The 21,853-nt window shown below is 42.3% G+C and overlaps 1 protein-coding gene across 4 annotated transcripts in view; it reads left to right on the forward strand.

The window, feature by feature from the left end:
- The window catches only part of patl1 (PAT1 homolog 1, processing body mRNA decay factor), a 167,978-nt gene that overhangs the window by 84,459 nt on the left and 61,666 nt on the right, over positions 1-21,853 (forward strand). The gene's annotated exons all lie outside the window — the stretch shown is intronic.

The raw sequence follows: 21,853 nt of genomic DNA on the forward strand, positions 1-21,853 counted from the left end.
ACCGTCCCTTTAATAAACTCGGGCCTCTGTGAAAGCCACCTGTCTAAACTCTCAAATTATTTTGGAATTATGTTTCTATCTGCTGAAGGGCTGAGATATTAATTATTTTGTTGGTGTTGAATTTCTGGGAAAAAATCAGGTTTTCAAGGATAATTCCAAAGTCAACCTTAGGTTTTGGGGAGCTGTTGAGCCAGGCACTTTAGCCCTGAATGGGTTAATCAAATGGAATCGATTTTCCTTTTCATAGCCAAATATCGATTCATAAAACCATAAATTGATCCTTTTATTATGTCTTTTTCCCAGAAATGTATGTGACGTCATGTGAGAGCTCGTCAACTACACGAAGGCACTGAAATCAGGGCCAACAACCTTGAAGGCTTTTGTCTGGAAGTTTTTTGGTTTTAAAAAATATGAAGTCAGCAATGAACCTTTGTGAGACAGTCACAGGACTGTGAATGTGTTTGTGTATGAGTTTACAGTGTGTTTTTGCCACTTTAATCACGCAGCCTGCCCTGTCATTGAAATTGATTTATTGTTGAATTTACTGTTTTGATCAGGTCCTGTCCACTAAAACCTAAATGATTAATGTAACTGCATTGGGTTCAATTCTAAATGTAAGTATTCATATTTTTACAAATGTACCAACTTAGAGCAAGACGTTTCTACTATTTGCAGCATTGCTTCTTCTGAGAATGTCTTCCATATGAGTAAAATTGGTTCTGCATGAAATCCTTCCTCAACTGAATCGAAGCTCAATCCAATAGAATCATAAATCGAATCTGGCCCTTGTGAATTGATCTGAATTGAAACCCAGCCCCCATGGATGCCTGTTATATGGGAGCTTTAAGCATGTATCTCACTGAATGGCGTGGGTTGGCAAGTGTTTGCTCACGACCCGAACGTTGATTTTTCGGCAGGGTTCGTTCAAGGTCACGAAGATGTTCGCCAACAGTTTGAACCGTTTCTTGTCACCAGGACGATATTCAAAATTTCGTTCTGACAAGGAAATTTTTTTGGTTTTATTTTACACTTCATATCGTGCATTCTAGTGAATTTTCAGAGTAAAAATTGTTACCACATTACTCGGTGACACCACATTTTTGCACTTATTTTGTATTCAACTAAAAAAATAATAATATTAATAAAATAAGGCTGTCATTGGATCGCAAGAGAAAAAAAATGAATGGGGAGAGCGAAAAATAAACATTTGTTTTTAGCTTCATGTCGTACAAAAGTGCGCCGATGAAACGTGATTGGGTTGTTTCAGTGGTTCTGCTGTGCTGCAGGTGATTGGCTGACTCACCTTCACTTCACACATGACGTGCTTGTTTGGTTGGAGTCAGTCCTGTTGCTACATCTCCTCTTGCCTGGTTTGCGGCATGTAGCCGCCTGAGCTAACAAGGGGGACGGATGATAATTTTGCGAAGGGTTTAAATCCGTGCAGCAAAAAAAAAAAAAAAAAAGCCGTGCTGCGGGTGGGGTGATGAGAGGGTTCTTGTTCAGTTGAATAGCTGAATATTATTTGGCAGCAAACGGTTGTACCCCAAAGCTGCAAATTCTAACTACCGTCAAAGCGGCTGCGTAGGTGTGGAGCGCTCCGCTAGACCGTCGAATTGGGCAACTCGTCACATTTTTGCTACGCGCACAAACCAGGCTTGAGTGACGACTAATGAACGTTACATGCGGTATCTACTGTCGTGACCCGTTTTTTTTTTTTTTTAATATAAATATTTTTATTAAATAACTTAAAATCTTCTTGGACGGCTGTCTGTTTACTTGGGCGCAGCGCCCAAGAATTAACACAGTGTGGGAAACCCTGGTCTTACAGGCAGATGACCAACTTATTAGGCAGTAAGAAAGTAAGAAGAGAGGGTTGTTGTTCAGTTGAATAGCTGAATATTATTTGGCAGCAAACGGTTGTACCCCAAAGCTGCGAATTCTAACTACCGTCAAAGCGGCTGCATAGGTGTGGAGCGCTCCGCTACACCGACGAATTGGGCAACTCGTCACATTTTTGCTACGCGCACAAACCAGGCTTGAGTGACGACTAATGAACGTTACATGCGGTATCTACTGTCGTGACCCGTTTTTTTTTTTTTTAATATAAATATTTTTATTAAATAACTTAAAATCTTCTTGGACGGCTGTCTGTTTACTTGGGCGCAGCGCCCAAGAATTAACACAGTGTGGGAAACCCTGGTCTTACAGGCAGATGACCAACTTATTAGGCAGTAAGAAAGTAAGAAGAGAGGGTTGTTGTTCAGTTGAATAGCTGAATATTATTTGGCAGCAAACGGTTGTACCCCAAAGCTGCGAATTCTAACTACCGTCAAAGCGGCTGCATAGGTGTGGAGCGCTCCGCTACACCGACGAATTGGGCAACTCGTCACATTTTTGCTACGCGTATAAACCAGGCTTGAGTGACGACTAATGAACGTTACATGCGGTATCTACGGTCGCGATCCGTTTTTTTTTTTTTAATATAAATATTTTTCTTAGATAACTCTTCTTGGATGGCTGTCTGTTTACTTGGGCGAAGCGCCCAAGAATTAACACAGTGTGGGAAACCCTGGTCTTACAGGCAGATGACCAACTTATTAGGCAGTAAGAAAGTAAGAAATGTGGGACTTGATCATTTTGTCAAAATACAGTTTTGCTGACTCAAGAGTTAAATTGTTTTGAATGAACCTGAAGTTGGACAAGTTCAATTTAATTCTATTCAGAGTGTTTTTTATCTGTCGTTTGAATAGAAGTTGTGAGTCAAGAGTGATTCCTAAATATTTAAACTCTTGTACTACATTGGTTGTTTTACCTTGTACAAAAACATTGGGATTAGTGCCAGTAGTCGCTCTTTTTGAGAAGTACATACAAACAATCAAATATGTTTAAGTACAGTTGGGATTTTTCAAGCCAGTTATACACATTTGTTATAGTATCTGTCAGTTCTTGTGCAGCATGTTTTTATCTTTCGCATGGACATATAGGATAGCATCATCAGCGTAGATTGATAGATGGCAGGTGACAATCGAAGGACAACAGCTTGGCAGATCATTTATGAAAAGACTGAAGAGCAGTGGACCTCGCACTGACCCCAGCGGTACCCCAGATTGTTATTCTGCAGTGTTGATTTTGTGTCCTGTTTCCTAACACACTTCCAGATATGTATGATTCAATCCAATTTAGCGTAATTGGTGAGAAGTTAAAACTAGATAGTTTGGTCAGCAGTATCTCATGGTTGATGGTGTCAAATGTTTTTCTCTGAGTTCAATGGAAACAGCACCAATGACACCGCCTGCATCTAGCTTTGATTTTATGTTTTCCAGAAAGAAGCAAACCGCCGTCTCGGTAGAAGGATGTTTTCTAAAGCCAAATTGCAGCCTGTTCAGAGTGTATGGACTGTTGTTAACCGTCAGTTTTTTAATATTTGTCCTGATCTCTTTTATATTTCCTTTCGCAGTACTAATTATGTTGATTAAAAAAAATGCTTTTGCAGATCGAATTTTCCTTTATTACTTTATTTCTTAGAGAAGTAAATGTCTGTCTGTCATTAACCCTTTTTGTTTTAAGTGATATTTTAAGAACATGATCTCGTTTTTTCATTAATGTCTGTTTGGCTTCATTTAACCACGGGAGATTATTCTTTTTTGATGGTTTTGTTTGAATTTTTCTTGTAAATGCAGACACAGTATCTTGGATAACAGTCATGAAAACATTACAGCTGTCATTAACATGATTATGGGAGATATAATGGTTCCAATTGATATTGTTTAGCGCCTGTGTCAAATTTGGAATCTCCCTTTTTGGTACTCTCATCTGCTCTGATATTGTTTTCTTAGTGCATGAATATCTATTTTTAGATAGCTTTCTTGAGAACAGAATGAAGTTATGGTCTGACAGACCTGTGATCGTATTGAACGTCTTTTGAATCCTCTCACACGTGCATGTTTCAGAAGAAGTAGTTAGTCTAGTAGGACCTTTAATTAGTTGAAAAAAGGTTAAAATTAGTTAACAGTGATTTTAACCGTCTCCGATTTGATTTGTCGAGCCAGTTAATATTTAAATGTCCAATCAAAATTACTTCATTTCTTATGTCACATTCCTTAAGTAGAGCCTGAAGATAAGATAAGATAAGATAAGATAAGAATGCCTTTATTGATCCCACAGTGGGGAAATTTTCATTGTTACAGTAGCAAAGATATAGGTCACACAGGGGCGGCGGCATAATGTGGCCATTAATGTATAACATTGACAGCAAACATTTAGAATCAAACCTATGTAGATATACGCAGTAACATGTGTATATACACATGTGTATACACACCAACCTACATCTACATAAAAAATATGAGGAACACTCATTTCGGCCTGTACATAGTACAGAGGAAAAAATACTCTAAGTGACAGTGCTGCAGTGCTGTAGTGAAATGTAAGGAACAGCATTGGATAAAAATAAAACTAGACTAACAGTAGTGGGGAATGTTGAGTATTGCACGGTATTACAGTAGTGGGGAATATTGGGTATTGCACGATATGAGCTCAGGTGCAGGACTGCACAATTGCACTAATGACCGCCAGTTTGTAGATACTACACAATGTTCTTGTTAAAGAGTCTGACAGCAGCAGGCAAGAAGGAACGGCGGAATCTCTCCTTTGCACAGCGAGGGTGTAACAGTCTGTCACTGAAGGTGCTGTGGAGTGCTGTTAGGGTGCCCTGGAGGGGGTGGTCCGGGTTGCCCAGCATTGATGACAGCTTGGCCAACATCCTCCTGTCCCCCACCGAGTCCACAGAGTCCAGGGAGCAGCCCAGGACAGAGCCGGCCCTCTTGACCAGTTTGTCCAGCCGCTTCTTGTCCCGGGCCGAGACGCCGCCTGCCCAGGTGACCACTCCCTGGAAGATGACCGATGCAACCACAGAGTCATAAAAGTTCCTGAGGAGTGTCCCCTGAACCCCAAAAGACCTCAGTCTCCTGAGTAGGAAGAGTCTGCTCTGACTCTTCCTATAGAGGGCGTCTGTGTTGTCGCACCAGTCCAGTTTATTGTTCAGATGAACACCCAGGTACTTGTAAGTTGAGACTCTCTCAACATCTGTTCCCCGGATATTCACTGGTGCAGGTGAAGAGTGCTGGCGCCTACCGAAATCCACCACCATTTCTTTGGATTTCCCCGCATTGATCAGGAGGCGGTTCTGCTGGCACCAGTCCACAAAACCCTGAGTAAGTTCTCTGTACTCCCGATCATCTCCGCCTGTGATGAGGCCGACAATCGCAGAGTCGTCAGAGAACTTCTGCAGGTGACAGGTAGGGGTGTTGTAGTTGAAGTCCGAGGTGTAGAGGGTGAACAGGAAGGGAGCCAAGACAGTTCCCTGTGGGGCCCCCGTGCTGCAGAGGAGCACGTCAGACACACAGTCCTGTGTCCTCACATACTGTGGCCGGTTTGTGAGGTAGTCCTGGATCCATGTGGTGAGGTGGTGCGCCACCCCCGCCCGCTCCAGCTTGTCTCCCAGTAGGGTGGGCTGGATGGTGTTGAAAGCACTGGAGAAATCAAAGAACATGATCCTCACAGTGCTCCCCGCCTTCTCCAGGTGGGAGAGTGAAGTGTGGAGGAGGTAGATGATGGCATCATCCACACTGATGCCAGGCTGGTATGCGAACTGGAGTGGGTCCATTGAGGAGCTCACCAGGGGGCGCAGGTGGACAAGGACCAGTCTCTCCAGGGTCTTCATCAGGTGAGACGTCAGCGCCACTGGTCTGAAGCTGTTGAGCTCCTTCGGGTGGGGGGTCTTTGGCACCGGGACCAGGCAGGATGTTTTCCATAGCTGGGGGACTCTGCCCAGCTTCAGGCTCAGGTTGAACATGTGCTGGACAATTCCACACAGCTGGTCTGCGCAGGATTTGAGGAGCTGGGGGCTGATGCCATCTGGACCCGCTGCCTTCCTCGCCTTCATCTTCTTCAGCTGGTTCCTCACCTGAGATGTTGTGAAGGCCAAGGCTGGACAGGAAGGAGTGGTGGCTATCTGGTGTAGCTGGGAGCTGGAGACTGTGGAGAAAAGAGGGGAGGGGGTGACACGCCCAGCAGGAGGAGTAGGTGGAGACTGCAGCAGGAGAGACTGAGTGGAGGCAGGCATCTGATCGAACCTATTGAAAAAGAGATTCAGCTCATTTGCCCACTGCAGGTCCCCCCCAGTCCGGGTCTTGGGTTGTCCGTGGCCTGAGATGGTCTTCAGGCCCCTCCAGACTCCCCTGGCGTTATTCTGCAGCAGCTGCTCCTCCATCCTCTTCCTGTAGGACCTTTTCCCCTCTCTGATCCTCCTCCTCAGCTGGCGCTGCACAGTCCTCCGCTCCTCTATGTTGCCTGACGCAAAAGCCCTCCTCTTCTCCTTCAGGAGAGCTTTTATGTCTGGTGTGATCCAGGGTTTGTTGTTGGAGAAACACCTTACTGTCCTGGTGGGTATGGTGTTCTCCATGCAGAAATTAATATAGTCTGTAACAGTGTCCGTTAGACTACTAATGTCTTCCCCGTGAGCATCGCTGAATACTTCCCACACAGTTGTGCTGAAGCAGTCCTTTAAGGCCTCCTCGGCCTCTCCAGACCATCTCTGAACCGTGCGGGTCACAGCTGGCTGCCTGCGGACCAGAGGTTTGTACACAGACTGGAGAGCCACCAGGTTGTGATCAGCTTTGCCCAGCGGGGGAGGGGCAGTGATGTGTATGCCTCCTTGGTGTTGGCATAGAAAAGGTCCAGTGTTTTATTGTCTCTGGTGTGGCAGGTGACATACTGTGTGAATGAAGGCAGAGAGGAGGAAGGGGAGGCATGATTGAAGTCACCAGAGATGAGTACCAGGGCATTTGGGTGCTGTGTTTGTAGCCTGCTCACTGCTGCAGTCAAGACATCACAGGCTGTGTCGCTGCTGGCAGCTGGTGGGACGTAGACGGTCACCGCGATCACGTGACTAAACTCTCGCGGGATGTAGAATGGCCTCATGCCAACAGCTAGCAGCTCAATATCCCTGCTGCAAAGCTGCTCCTTAATCGTGATGTGCCCAGGATTACACCATCTATCGTTCACAAACACAGCCAGCCCTCCTCCTTTCCTCTTTCCACTCTCCAGCGTCCTGTCCGCGCGTATGATTTGGAAGCCGTCCAATTCTACGACCGCGTTCGGCGTTAGCGTTGTTAGCCACGATTCCGTGAATAGCATCAGGCTAGCCTCCCGGAAGTCCCTCTCGTGCCGGGTAAGCGCCGCTAGCTCGTCCATCTTGTTGGGGAGCGATCTAACATTCCCCATGATAACAGACGGGAGGACGGGGTGGTATCGTCTCCTCCTTTCCCGGCGTTTAACCCCCGCACGAGATCCCCGTCTCTTCCTCCTCAGCTCACGGGCTCCACATAGAAAGCATTAGAAGCTGATGGAGGTCTATACATGCCAATTAGAGTTATTGACATTTGTGGGGATAGAGAAATTTTAAGACCGACACATTCAAGGTTGTGTACACAAACCCATTCTATCTGTTTACACTTTAAGTGTTCCCTAACATAAAACATTACCCCTCCACCTTGATTTCCCACACAGTCTCTTCTAAAGATATAATAGCCCAGCACATGCAGCCCAGCCATCGGTGAGTTTATATTTGGCCAGGTCTCGGACAAGCATAAAAAATCCAGGTCACACTTTGGCAGGATGCTTCTAATATATAAATGACCACCAAGAATTCCTTTTGGCTTATGTTTTCTTGGCCCCAGAGTACCTTGGCTTGGTTAAGGGTCCTGTATAGATGTGCAGACCGTTGTTTCTTGAATACAATGTTTCTGGGGCGTAAAACTGCTGGAGGTTCATCTAGCAGAGGTGGAGGCTTATCAAGCAGAGGTGGAGGTTTAGATTGCAGAGGTGGGGGCTCAGCTAGCAGAGGTGGAGACCAGGCTAGCAGAGGTAGAGGCCCGGCTAGCAGAGGTGTAGACCCAGCTAGCAGAGGTGGAAGCCCAGCTAGTAGTGGTGTAGGCCCAGCTAGTAGTGGTGGAGGTAGAGTGGTTTGCCTGTCACAGCCTGTTCCTGCTCACCTGGAGGTGGTGGCCTGGCACGGCCATGGTCCAGTACCCTTGTGAATAGCATGTGCTGACTCCATCTGGCTGGAAACAAAGTAAGGGCGTCCCTTTTTCTTGGACATGTTGAACTTAGCAGAAGACAGAGGGTTATCCAAACAACAGAGGATACGTTGATAGCACAATCCAAGGTCCTATTTGATCTTTCGATTACTTTTTTTATTTTTTTTATTTACTAAGCTTTTTTTTTTAATTTGACAGACACACAGGACCTGCCACACTGTGTGTCTGCACTCTGGCGGCCATCTTATTGAGATTCAGTGCTGTTGTGATGACCTTCCTTTTGGCATGTGTGTGGCGTGTCATGAGCGTATGATGTTAAGCACAGCTACTGTGTTGGCGGGTTTGTTGGACTGTATAATAAGTGAGATTTCACAACTAAGTTATGCAGTGAAACTGAATTGTTTTCCTAAAAAGTGAGGACAGTATTCTCAGTTTGTGTCCTGGGTAGCCCAATGTTGTGTTCCACAAGGGGACACCAGTGCGTGCCACGAGTGGATTATCTTAACTGTCAGAGAGAAGGGCCAGTATCACAAAGGTGACCTCTTGTGGGCACATTGGGTACAACATGCTCGATTACCTCTATTGTTAGGTTGTATAGGTTTTATATATATATACAGTGTTGGGCAAGTTACTTCCAAAATGTAATACATTACATATTACTAGTTACTTGCATGTGAAAGTAATACGTTTCTTTACAATATTACTCTATTTGTAGAGTAATGCGTTACTCAAGTTTAAGTTACTTTTAAGTTACTTTTTAAAAATCGGGGATTGATTTATTTAATAATGATTTCAAGACCTTAAAAGGAAAATGCAAAATTTGCTGCCATACTCTAGCTGGTAAAGTTAACTTATGAGCATATTTAACTATATAGTGTGGTCTATAATATTAAACGTTGCGACTCTATGGTGTAGTGGGACATCACTACCTTTGTTCAATATTTGTATCAATAAGATTTATTTTTTAAAATATAAATATTGGATCTGATATTTTGTCCAGTAAATAAATAATCACAGACTGTAAACCACAAATGAAATTTCATTATTCTCAAATTAATTTACACACTGGGGGCGGCATGGCTCAGTGGTAGAGTGGTCCTTTCCCAACCGGCAGGTTGTGGGTTCAATCCCCGGCCATTGTGACCATGTTGAGGTATCCTTGAGCAAGATACTGAACCCCCAGTTGCTCCTGATGCTGCATCATCAGGAGGTAGATGAGGTAGAGTGTGAAGCGCTTTGAGTACCAAAGGTAGAAAAGCACTATACAAGTGACAGTCCATTTGCCATTTACACACAAATAATAGTGATGCATAACATATAATCGATAATTGGTCTAACAAGATAAATAGATAGATACACACAGACAGGGCATGTGTAATAAAAGCAAAAATATGTATTGAAGTCAAAACTGACCTGACTAAAAGTTTTTTACTTTTTCAGTATTATTTTTTCTATTTATGATATAAGTTCAGTTAGTTCTAATTTTCTTTTACTACATGGAGACAACGTTTTGAGGTGATTTGAAAAAAAAAAGGTAAATAAGAAACATCAGACTCTAATGATGGCGTCTATTGTAGTTTGTTCGATTGATGGTGCCGTAGCGTGACGTCATTTGTCATCGGCAGATGATTTTGCATTTTGATTGTGAACAGCCAATCAGAATCACTACGTTTTACATTTGGCAATTGATGGCACTGAGTTCATTAAATCATATCTAAAAAGCATAGTGACTTATTTTTTTTGCAGTTTATTCGCTTCGTTTTACTTAGGTTTGTTCTTGCTTGTATTTTGTGTCTATGATTTGCATTTTATTTTATGAAACCGTGACAGTGATTATTGTCACAAACAATAACTTCTCAGCCCTCTTGGGTGTTGTCAATGGTGTAAAGACAATCGGATTGCATGGCAGAGAATTGACTGGCGCACTCACGTTGTCACGTGTAGCTCCAAGTGCGACAGGAACTTTTCATTTAAGTATTGCTGGAAGTAATAGCTTATGATCAAGTGATGTTAAAAACAGACCTACTTGTTAAATGTAAAATACATATGTCAACATGTGTATTATAGTCCCGAAATTCGTAACGCGTTACCTGACTCAGTAACTGGAATAATATTACAAAAAAAATCGGAGCAACAAGTTACATTACATCGTTACTGCCTAAATGTAATGTATTACTGTACTGTTACTTTTGTAACGCGTTACCCCCAACACTGTGTGTGTGTGTGGGTGTGTGTGTGTGGGGGGGGGGGGTGTGTGCGTGTGTGGGGGTGGGGGTGGGGGTGGGGGTGTGTGTGTATATATATATATATATATAGATAGATAGATAGATATAGATATATATGGCTGTCAAATGATTTAAACATTTTAATGGAGTTAATCACAGCTTAAAAAAATTATTGATCGGAATTAATTGCAATTCTCCAAAATATGTCATATTTTTCTGTAAATTGTTGTTGGAATGGAAAGATAAAAGACACAAGTCGGATATATACATTCAACATACTTTTCAAATCAAATCAAATTTCATTTATATAGCACTTTTCACATAAGATTCAACTCAAAGTGCTGTACATTAAATATGTCAAAATACAACATAAAAAGAGAACCCGCTCTCGCCTTCCCTCCCTCCCTCGCTATATACACAAAGACAGACATCCACAAACACCCGCACTCACACCCACACCCACACACACACACCCACACACACACACACACACCCACATACATATAACCTTAAAAAGAGACATGGAAAGGCACACAGAAACCATATGAGGAAAGAGTACCCATGGAGAGCTCGTCGTCCATGCTGAGAGGAATGACAGCCCATGGTAGCATGGGTAGCACCACCACCAGAGAGACCCCCAGGGCAGACCCTAAACAAAGCACAGGGAGGCCAGCCACACCTCCCAGCGCGGAGGCCCCCCTTGAGGAAACACTGGAGGTAAAAACTGGATAAAGCTGACAATGACAATGACAATGAAGCTAAAAAGACAAAGCAATAAAAGAAGCTAAGAACTATAAAACACTAAGATTGGATAGAAATAGGAAGAGGGTATGTCTTGAGCTTCCTCTTAAAAATATCAACAGTCTCTGCGGACCTGACATCCTCTGGCAGGCTATTCCAAAGTTGAGGACCAAAATGGTTTTGGTCCTCACCCTAGGAATAATTAAAAGGTCGGTGCCAGAGGACCTCAGGATCCGCGAGGGTTGGTATGACAAAAGCAAGTCAGATGAGATGGACCAAGACCATTAAGGCATTTATAAACTAATGAAAGTACCTTAAAATTGATCCTGAAAGAAACGGGGAGCCAATGCAGTGATTTTAAAACTGATGTAATGCGCTCCCACCCTCAGGTTCTCGTCAGCACCTGAGCGGCTGAGTTCTGCAGTAGCTGTAGGGAAGAAATATTCTTTTTGGGTAGACCAGAGAGCAGGACGTTACAATAATCTAAACATGATATAGAAATTCTCTGCCATCCATGACTTAATATCTAAAATAAAATTTAAAAGGGTATCAATAGGTCCTGTGTCATCAGGAGACACTCTAATGTACAGCTGTCATCAGTGTAACTGTGGAAGCTGATGTCGTGTCTTCTGATGACGTATAAAGTTTGAAAAAGTATAAGACCTAAAATTGAACCTTGGGGAACCCCACATTTAATTTCATGGCTTTTGGAGGAACAAGTATCCATGCTTACAAAGAAACTTCTATCTGTGAGATAGGAATAAACCCAGTTAAAAGCAGTACCGGAGATGCCCACCAGGTTTTTAAGTCCGTCTAATAAAATTTAGTGATCAACTTTATCAAAAGCGGCGCATAGGTCCAGTAGCACCAAGACTGTGAGTTTTTTCACATCTGCAGTATACCTGATATCATTTAAAATCCTTAAAAGGGCTGTCTCTGTACTATGGTTCATCCCAAAACCGGATTGATATTTCCCTAAAATCTTGTTTGTATTTAAAAAATAATTTAACCGGAGAAAAATAGTAAGTTGGATACTGGTCTGTAATTGTTAAAAACGCTGAGGTCCAAATTGCTCTTCTTCAGAAGGGCTTCACTACTGCCACAATTGGCTATATTTAAAATCTGCTCCTCAAAAATCCATAAAATGTCTTTAAAAGAGATGTTGGAATTGGGCCTAGAAGACAGGTTGTTGGATTTACCTGGGAGGAAACTTGACTAAGTGTCCTTGTATAAACCAGGGCAAAACTTTCCAGTGTTTCCTCCGGTAAAAATGACTGTCCAGGTGTATTAAAATTTATTGTTTGACGGGCTAAAAGACTTGACCTTATGTCATCGATTTTACTTCTGAAGTGGTCTGCAAGGTCCTCACAGAGAGCGTCTGTTGGTCTCTGTGGGGACTTATTAAAATTGGAGTTGGTTAAGAGATCGAAGGTGGAGAAGAGAAATCTGGGGTTGCTTTTATTAAGTGTGATGAGGTTTGAGAAATAAGAAGTTTTTGCCTGTTTGATTTGTACGATTTGAGCTGTTCACCTAATTTTTCATAGTGCACTGTAAGTTCACTTTTTCTCCACCTCCTCTCTGTACTCCTGCATTTTCTTTTTGATGTCTTGACTCCGTCTCTCCACGGGGGTACAGTCTTTATATTTATAGTTTTGGTTAAAAGTGGAGATGCTAAATCTAATGATGACTTAAGATTCCTGTTAAAATTGTCAACAATAAAAGCACATGGTGCAGATAAAATGTCAACAGGAGTGCTCTTTAAAATCTAGATAAAATTTGCAGCCACCTCAGAAGATCGGTAGCATTTCCTCACGGTTCTCATTGAGCCTGCCTGATGATTAAAACAGGCCATGTTAAAATACACACAAAAATGCTGCATATAGTGCTGCATATAGAAAAGTTAAGATATGAAATATCAGGCAATGCCCAAAACTTTTATAATGTATGGAAACCAATTTTAGAACATCTGAAAATATAGTAGACCCCTATATTTTTTTATTTTATTTTCATCATCCGATGGATTAATGGACTTCAGTAAATAATATTTTACTTTTTTTTTTTTTCTCTCTCTCGGTATTTGTTCATTCCGTGTATATACAGTATTGCAATGTTTATAATTTATGTTTAATGGGGAAATCTGCATAAGTACAATATATATATATAGATATATATGTATAACTTGATATACTGTACACTTTTTTTTTTACTTACTAGATTTTTATTCTTATTGTTTTTTTGTGTGTTTTGTTTTTTGTGAGTTGGGTGACATGGTAAATTTAATAGCAGCTGATTTCAATAGATTGTTGATAGCAGTTGATTGAAACTGAGTGTCACTGTTTATGTTATGGAAAAAGTTGATAAATAAATACGGACAGTGGATCCGAGATGTCGTCAACATGTACATTAAAATCGCCGGTTATTAAAATTTGGTTGTAAGTGGAATATAAAATCGATAGAAATTCTGAAAACTCACTAATAAAATAAGTGGAATGATGGAGAGGTCTATAAATAGCTACACAGATAATAGGAGGACTGCTAAAAACAAAGGCATGGTGTGCAAATGATAAATATCTGTTAGAAATTATCTCCTTTGGGATAGGACTATTTTGAAAAATTGACACAGTCCCAACTCTTTTTTTCCATCCCTGGTAGAAAATAAACTGTTAAAATTTGGTGGGCAAGCCTCGGTGAGTACAACCGGAGCATCTGTACCAAGCCATGTCTCAGGTAAAAGAATACCTTATAGGTTATTGTCTAAAATCAAGTCATTTCCAACAAAAGTTTTGTTTAGAAGGGAGCGCACGTTCAGCACAGCCAGGTTAATGCTGGCCATTTGCTCATGGTCACACGGGTGATGAGTGTTGACATATACAAGATTGTCACTGTTAAAACCACATTGTGAGTGCGTAGGAAGCGTCTGCCTGGTATTGTCTGAATGAAAAAGCTGTCCGGTGGGGGTGGTGATAACTGGGGCCTGCAGGGAGAGCTAGTGGGAGTAGTGAGATAATTATTGCAGGGGTTGGAGGTAGAAGAAGAAGAAGGGAGAACATGTGCAGAGTGATTAGTAAAAAGAAGTCAGCTGTGGGTGGAGTTGATGACGGCATGGTGGATATTAGCAGCCAAAACCTAGCTGCCGAGAGAGTTCGGATGAACCCCGTCAGGCTGGTAAAACGAATGGCGATTCCAGAATAGTCTAAAATTGTCAATAAAATCAAAGTCAAGGGAGCCACAAGTGCGCTGGAGCCATGTATTCAGGCCCAGAAGATGACTAAAGCGCCCGATGCTGCGACAGAACGTTGGTAAAATGCCGCTAATCCACTGACGTTCTCAGCAAGGCAAAGAGGGCATGAAAGTCTCTTTGTCTGCTCCGATTGTCGACGTACTGTCTCGTTCATCCCCACGTGGATAATGAGCCGGGATATGGATGGTGGAAGACAGTCAAGAACACAGGGCAAGATGTTCACTATGTCCATAACTTTGGCTCCGGGATAACAGCGGGTGAAAGTGCCTAAATAATGAGTGCGTCTAATGATGCTGTCCGTAAATATCACGATGGTTGGTGGCTGATATAGAGAAGGAGCATCAGAGGACCCACGGCCACCAGGGACAGAACCCCGACCCCGTCGTCCAAAAGGATGCTGTTGAAGCTGTGTGGTAGCCGCGGACACCAGTGAGTGTCGCCGGTGAGGCGACCCACTCGTGTATCGGGACACTGCATCCTTCAGTAGCTTGACGCGTGAGCGGCTGGCCGGCCCGACCACAAGTGGACTTACCCACTCCGGAACTCCTGGCAGAGATCATCGCTGTAGGTGGTGGGGAATCCGAATGAGTACCTGGGTTGGAAGCAACAGAAGACGTCTCTGACCACAGGAGCGCGGTAGTTGGGGTAGGAGAATCATTTGCCAGAAGGGTAAATTGTTTTTTCAGCACCAGTTGGGGTCGGGCGGGTGTTTCTCTGCTCCTCCTGCCGCGATACACCACCTCGACCCACGTGGCACCATGCAGTGGTGTTGAGCAGGATGGCCTCGGGCAGACAGCTGGGTCCCAACTCACCGTGTCCATCAGGGTAGCCTCGGTCGCCGGCGTCAGGGCCCCGCTAGAGATGATGATATTCATGACGATGGCGGATAGTTGGGGGAAACAGGTCGTAAAAGAAGAGACAATTGACTCTCTTTTCCGGAGTTCTTCTGACAGATGGTGAACATCCTCTCTTAGGTCAGCAATTGTTTTGTTTTTCCTTGTCCAAGCAAGCTCTCCGAGTTGTCACTGTGATGGGGAGGCATTATGCACTAGCCCCAGGCTAGGCTATTGCCGATGTATGTATGCTAGCGATATGGTAGCTGTTCGGCACATGGGTAGGAGCGAATCCGTAGGTTGACATCCAAAAAGCATACAAAAATTAAAAATGTAAAAATAGAATAGTAAAAACGGAGTAGAAATAAAAACGTGAGGTGACCTCAAAAAAAGGAAGGTAAAAATTAAAAATTAAAACATGCAGTCGTTCCCCGGGTGAGTCTGTGAACCGGAACCGGAAACGTGTTTTGCAATTGAGCCAATGTTCATATGTAATGTATTTTTTTATTACTACAACAAATCCTCATGAGGTGAAAATTTGAATTTTTTAATTAAAATGATTAACATTCTTTCTGTAGTAGACAGTATTTCTATTCGCTACAAAAACAAAAACGCAAAATGGCCTCAGAACAGTGACGGAAATATTTCAAATGTGTGGAAACAAAGTGTGCGTGTGCGCCTGCGTGTGCGTGTGTGTGTGTGTGTAATGTACACATTTATATGTGGCCCTTGTAATATTCTTAGAGTTTATGTTTTCCGAGTGGTCCCTGAAGTGCACATGAATTTGATTGGCTCATATGACGGGTTATGATGTGTTATGTTGTAGGTGGTATCAGCACGTCGTGTGTTCCTCCTTTAAACTGACTTTATCACAAAACAAGACACCCCTCTTCTCTACTCATCCTCAGTCGCTGAGGCAAACCAATTTATTCACATTTCTGAGATTTAAAGCTGCCCTCTTCTTTCGAAATGCTTCTTTATACTCCCGTGGATGTCACGCGTCCGCTCTGCTGCTCACTGCACTTCTGAGTGGGATTATGCATGGGCTGCCATTCTGCACATGCGTTAAATGCACCAAATATTTTGACGCGATCAATTACAGAATGTAATTACTGCCCGATAACGTGGTTTGACAGCACTAATATATGTTTCCAAAAATGTTGAACTCTTAAAAAAATTGCAGAGATGGTCTCTTTCAAATGAATTAAAAAGCTGAACTTAAATTGTCCATCTAGCAAACAAAATGACAATTTTAAAATACAAGGAAGAAAGAGCACTATTTCACTGAACAATGAAAATATTCACATCACATCACATGTTATTCCCACCGATGCCAGTCTTTTCAACAGCAAACCATTTACAGACTACGGATGACGTGTACTCGCACCTTGCTATGATTCCCCGCTGGACACTCTTCTATATTTTAAACATAGCTCGGCTGCAGTTGCAGTTGCAAACACAGTCACCTGACTGGGTCCTGCCCACTGATTCTGCGAAGGATTATCCCTTCCTCCTCCTCTGCCATCAATGCACACTGATTTGCCGAATGAGGATTTCAGCATTATCTCATACTTTGCGGCTATCGACTGACTCGTTTTCGAGGCAGTATTAATACTAGATAATGTAAAATTGCTCATAGTGAAAGCAAGATTGACGATGATATTGATGAAGATATATATTGCCCACCCCTAATTAGATGTTAGCTATCGAATCAGTATGCTGGACAAGAACGGGAAGTGACAAAAGCGGACAAACGGTGAAAATTTAAGCTATTCCTTAAGAATTAAATCAACTTTGCTCATTCGTCATATCTCCTCTATGGACATAATGGCTGGCTGGACAGAAAAGCGCAAAGACGTATTAATCACTCAAATTCAAGAAAGACCGCCGTTATTCGACATCATCGTTCAAATGATGAAAGGCAAAGTATGGGAAGCTATTGAGACACAACTGGTCGTACCAGGTTGGATTTATTTTTATTCTTGAGTTGATTTTCACACAGAAACCGTTCATAATTGTTTGGTAAATATACTATCTCCGATGGTATGGAGGGGGTACTTCTTCTCACACATGCACAGACGGTCCAGAGTAGTTGGCGTCTACGTCAACTTTTGCAGTGTGTTCTTCCGTAATTTTCCGGTCCGGCGTGCCGACTTCTAGTTGGCGTCGACGACTGAAGTCGGATTGGTGTGTGGGCATTTTTTGCAAGCGATCATCCATTTGATGTCATTTGGAATTGTGAATGTTCTTTGGGAACTTTTTTGGATCACAATAAACATAATTTGGAATTTTTGTACCAACAACGTTTTCGACTGATTGCTGAAAAGTGCGTCTGAAACTTTAACCCCGACTTGACCGGCTTATGGTTGGACTGTGAAAGCCGGAACAAAAAGTTGAAATACTTGAATGGAATTCGTGGACGTAGATTGGTGCGCGAGAATTATGCACCAATACATTTCCAACGCAGCCAGAGGTGAGTATTTCCATGCGTTTGTGCGTGTAATGTGCCCGCTTGCAAAAGTCGAATATTGCTGCAAAGCACGCAATTAAAAACATAATGGTTGATAAAACGTTGGATGATATTATGGCCGAAAAGGAGCTTTTTAAACTTATCGGCACTCGTAGAGGGAAACTCAGTGCGCTCACAAGGAAGTGTAACAAATTTAACACAAGCATTAATGAGCAACGAAAATAAGGAAAATGTTGAGAATGCATTGCAAGCATTTGATACCTTGTTGGCGGAATTTATGCAGTTGCATGTGTCTGTACGAGCATATTTGTCCTTTGAGGGGCAAGAGGCAGACCATTTAGACTGGTACAAGCCTAAACGTATGCGGTTCAAGGAATCTATGAACGTGAAGGAATGGCTAAAAAGTGGTGACGACGCTGCAGACAAGCAGGCACTTGATAACATTAAAGTGTTGCCTGCATATAAACACGCATTTGTTGATGACAATGTGGGGCCAAGGGAGACCGCGCGTCTCAGACGTAGCTCAACAACATCTAGCTTTTTGAGGAAGACGATTGCGGAGCGTGCTGCTCTTAAAGCCAAAGGTGTCATTTTGAACCAAAAAAATGAAATTGACATGGAAGAAGCCAAGCTCAAGGCAAGGAAAGAGCGGCTGGAATTTGAGAGTGAGCTGGCAGTGGCTGACGCAAGAATTCAAGCACTAGCGGAGAGCAGCGCTTCATCTGTCGCTGAAAGAAAAGAAGTGACATCATGTATTCTGCATCGACACCTACAGAGTACAAACCAATAACTCCAAACCCAAACTGCACTAATCAGCGCACAGTGCAACCATCTCAGCAGCAAACGCAGCACCACTCAAAAGATGCGCGCACAGTGACACGCCTCAGCTGCAAACCATATCTGAACATATCGATGGAGGACACAATGCAAATGCAAATTTGTTTTGAATGCCAAATATCGGCCCCAATAATCGGCCCGGCCGATAATCGGTCCATCCCTAGTTGATACCATTTAATTATTACATACATCTAACACTGATTTGCTCTGTTAAAATTTGCAATTGTTCCCAGTTAACAATTAGGGGCCGGAATGTTGGAGGCACATTGCTTTATTTTAGATTAGGTTAATTAGATATTATTATATTAAACTTATTATGGATATTTTATGTACTTTTATGATTTGGAATGATTACTCCCCCTATGTGTTGATGTTGGTATGGCAGAGTCATGGATTGTGATTGACGTGCACATATCAGGTGTGGTTAAATGGACGTGCAGCAGGGAAGCAAAATGTTTGCTAGACACAGACATCATATAGTCTTTCAACCACTTACCCTTACTCTTAAACTTAACCTGAAATTCACACTTACATTTACAACGCTTACTTTGGACTTATAGACACCACAAAGACATTTTTTGCAAGCGATCATCCATTTGATGTCATTTGGAATTAGTGGTGGCATATATGACAAACATATCATATCATGATTTAAAAAAAAATAAAATCACGATCATTTTATCATGATTCTTTTTTTTACCTCTTTTTTTTTTTTTTACTAATTTGCAAATTTTTGACTATTTTACTCATTTTGGATATATAAAACATTTTAAAAATGTATATAACACTAAAAGGGAAAAAAAGACATTTTAATCCAGCTAAGCTTTCTGAGCAGGTTTTAATTTAGTGAATAGTGACATTTTTTATCAAAATGTGCAGTGGATGTAAACATAAAAGGTAGTAAAATAACGTAAACATAAAAACACAGCTCGTAACGCGGGTCTAGTACTTTGAACGGTCTTTTAAACCCCTCGTTTCCGTTTACTTCTTTACACCGCTTGCTTGTTTTTTCATATGGATTGCGCTTGTTAAACGACTGTGTTACCGTGGGTTGTGTTAGCTTGGAGCTAGCGGCTGCCTCTGGCTACCATGTGTCTGATTTCCGTTTGCTTTGTCTGTCGGCGTAGTTTTTTGAGTGCTGTCTCCGCAAGTGATTAAACAGGTTTGTCGTGTTGCCATCTGACGTCCGACCCGCAAATAACTGGTTTGCGCTTTCTCCTCCGAGGAAAAGCCAAACCTAATCGACACTGTGGATGTGGAGTTTCTTTTCGGGATCAACTCTGCTTTGTGGTGACTTTCCGCTATAGCTTCCCGCTATACAAACAAGCAGGGAGGCGGGGAGTGTCACGTACAGTGCACTGTGCGTGCTGTGATTGGTTGGTCGGCTATGCGTCAGCAGCTTTGAGCCGCCATAGAGCTAAACTGTATAGAATGTGCCCTGCAGATGATCAAACGATCATCGGTCTTTATGAGATCGTCAACACGTTAAACCCCTTAACGATCTAATATCGTCATATCGCCCACCCCTATTTGGAATTGTGAATCCCATTTGGGAACTTTTTTGGTTCACAATAAACATAATTTGTAATTTTTGTACCAACGACGTTTTCGACTGATTGCTTGAAAGTGCGTCTGAAACTTTAACCCTGACTTGACCGGCTTATGGTTGGACAGTGAAAACCGGAACAGCACCTGTGACCAAATTTTCCTTAGTAATAGTAATCGATCAGGGGCATGAAACGTTTCAACAGGTCTCGACCAATAAGAAGAGAGACTGATTGGACAGGGGAAACGTTGACAGGGTGAACCAGTTTATATGGTCCAATTGTCCAGTATAAAAGTGTTGGTCAAGGTAGGGCTGGACAATTAATCGAAATTTAAATCGTGATTTCGATTTTGGCTTCTCTGGATTTTTAAAATGTTATAATTGATGAAAAATGATAGTGTAGAACGGCGTGGTGCGTTTACAAGTTCCCGATGTTGTGGAAGTACCCTGAATGCACCAAGTTGCTTGCGTAGCAAGTGTGTAGCGTACAGTATGTGCATCTCACACATGCACTTTAACGTAAATGAGATCAAGGGGAAAAAACATTGAGTAGTGTACCCCACCGAGTAAACTTTCAAAATCGGAGGGGGAAAAATCAGAGCAAAGCAAAAATATTAATTTCAACACGGGGCGTTTTAACACAGTTTTTGTTAGAGCTTAACCCATTAAGGCCTAAAACTCCTTTCTCAACAGCTTCCCAAAACCTAAGGTCGCCTTTGGAATTACCCTTGAAAACCTGAAGTTCTCCCAGAAATTTAACACTTATAAAATGATTAATATCTCAGCCCCAGTAGCAGACAGAAACATAATTCCAAAAGAATTAAAGAGCTTAGACGTGGCTTTCACACAGAATTTATTATTATTTACTGTTTCAATCAAAGATGTAAAAATGTGTCAGTGCAAGGGAAGCACTATTTTAATTAAAAATAAATCGGTCATTACTATCCTCTATTCTGTTACAAATACGTCAATATCGTAATTGTCTACAAACTCATCATATCACGTTCGACTGGTTCCACTGGTCGTGCACGTCGGCTATATATCACTGCCGTTACTTATTTTAATCAGAGCTCTCGGCAATCGATGGCGTCCGCCATTAGCCTACCTATGGCTCGAAAAAATTCCACGATATTCTCCCCGGTCTCGCGGCACCGTCACGTGTATATTCTGATGCATTAAATTGGCTAAGAGATGGAGAATTGTATTAAAAAAGGACGGTGACGTATCCACTCCCCCGGTTTGAAAGGTAGAAAGACGCTAAAGCGCTCCCAGCTCTAGTGGTAGAAACGTGGTTATGCGCTCCCGGGCTTAATGGGTTAATGGCAACCCTACTAAACAAAAAAAACAACTAAAACAAGACAGCAACACCAGCATAAATACACAGCAAAATTATATGCTGGTCTATGCTGGGACGTTTTCTGCAAGGTCATTCTGCCTCATGTTTGGCATAATTTGAGCAAGGCTTCACATCTTCAGCGGTACTTCAGTTCCCTCCAACATCAAGAATCTCTCGAATGGGACTGAACTTCACAAGCACAAGTCGCTCTCTTTGAAAGGTCAGGCACAAAAGTAGCCAGTGGTTCCCACAATTTATGAAGCATTTTTTTTAACTTGCTTGGAAGTTTGAACGCTGTATAAGCTAAAAAGCCATATAAAGAAGAAGATTTTGACAAAATATGTACGAGAGCTAGGGAGTGAGGGGATGGGATAGGGCAGTTTATGTGCGCCCATATGTACAGTTTAATGTGGCTCTTTGCAGTAACACTTTAAAAGTTGTGGCTATAGTTTTAAAAAATTGAATGCTTGAATATGATAATAGTCATTCCTAGTGGAACTTTTACCTTAAAGTATGTTCCCTGTA

The sequence above is a fragment of the Filicampus tigris genome, chromosome 6 (assembly GCF_054856515.1).
Source record: "Filicampus tigris isolate MCC_2025a chromosome 6, RoL_Ftig_1.0, whole genome shotgun sequence".
NCBI classification, from domain to species: Eukaryota; Metazoa; Chordata; class Actinopteri; order Syngnathiformes; family Syngnathidae; genus Filicampus; species Filicampus tigris.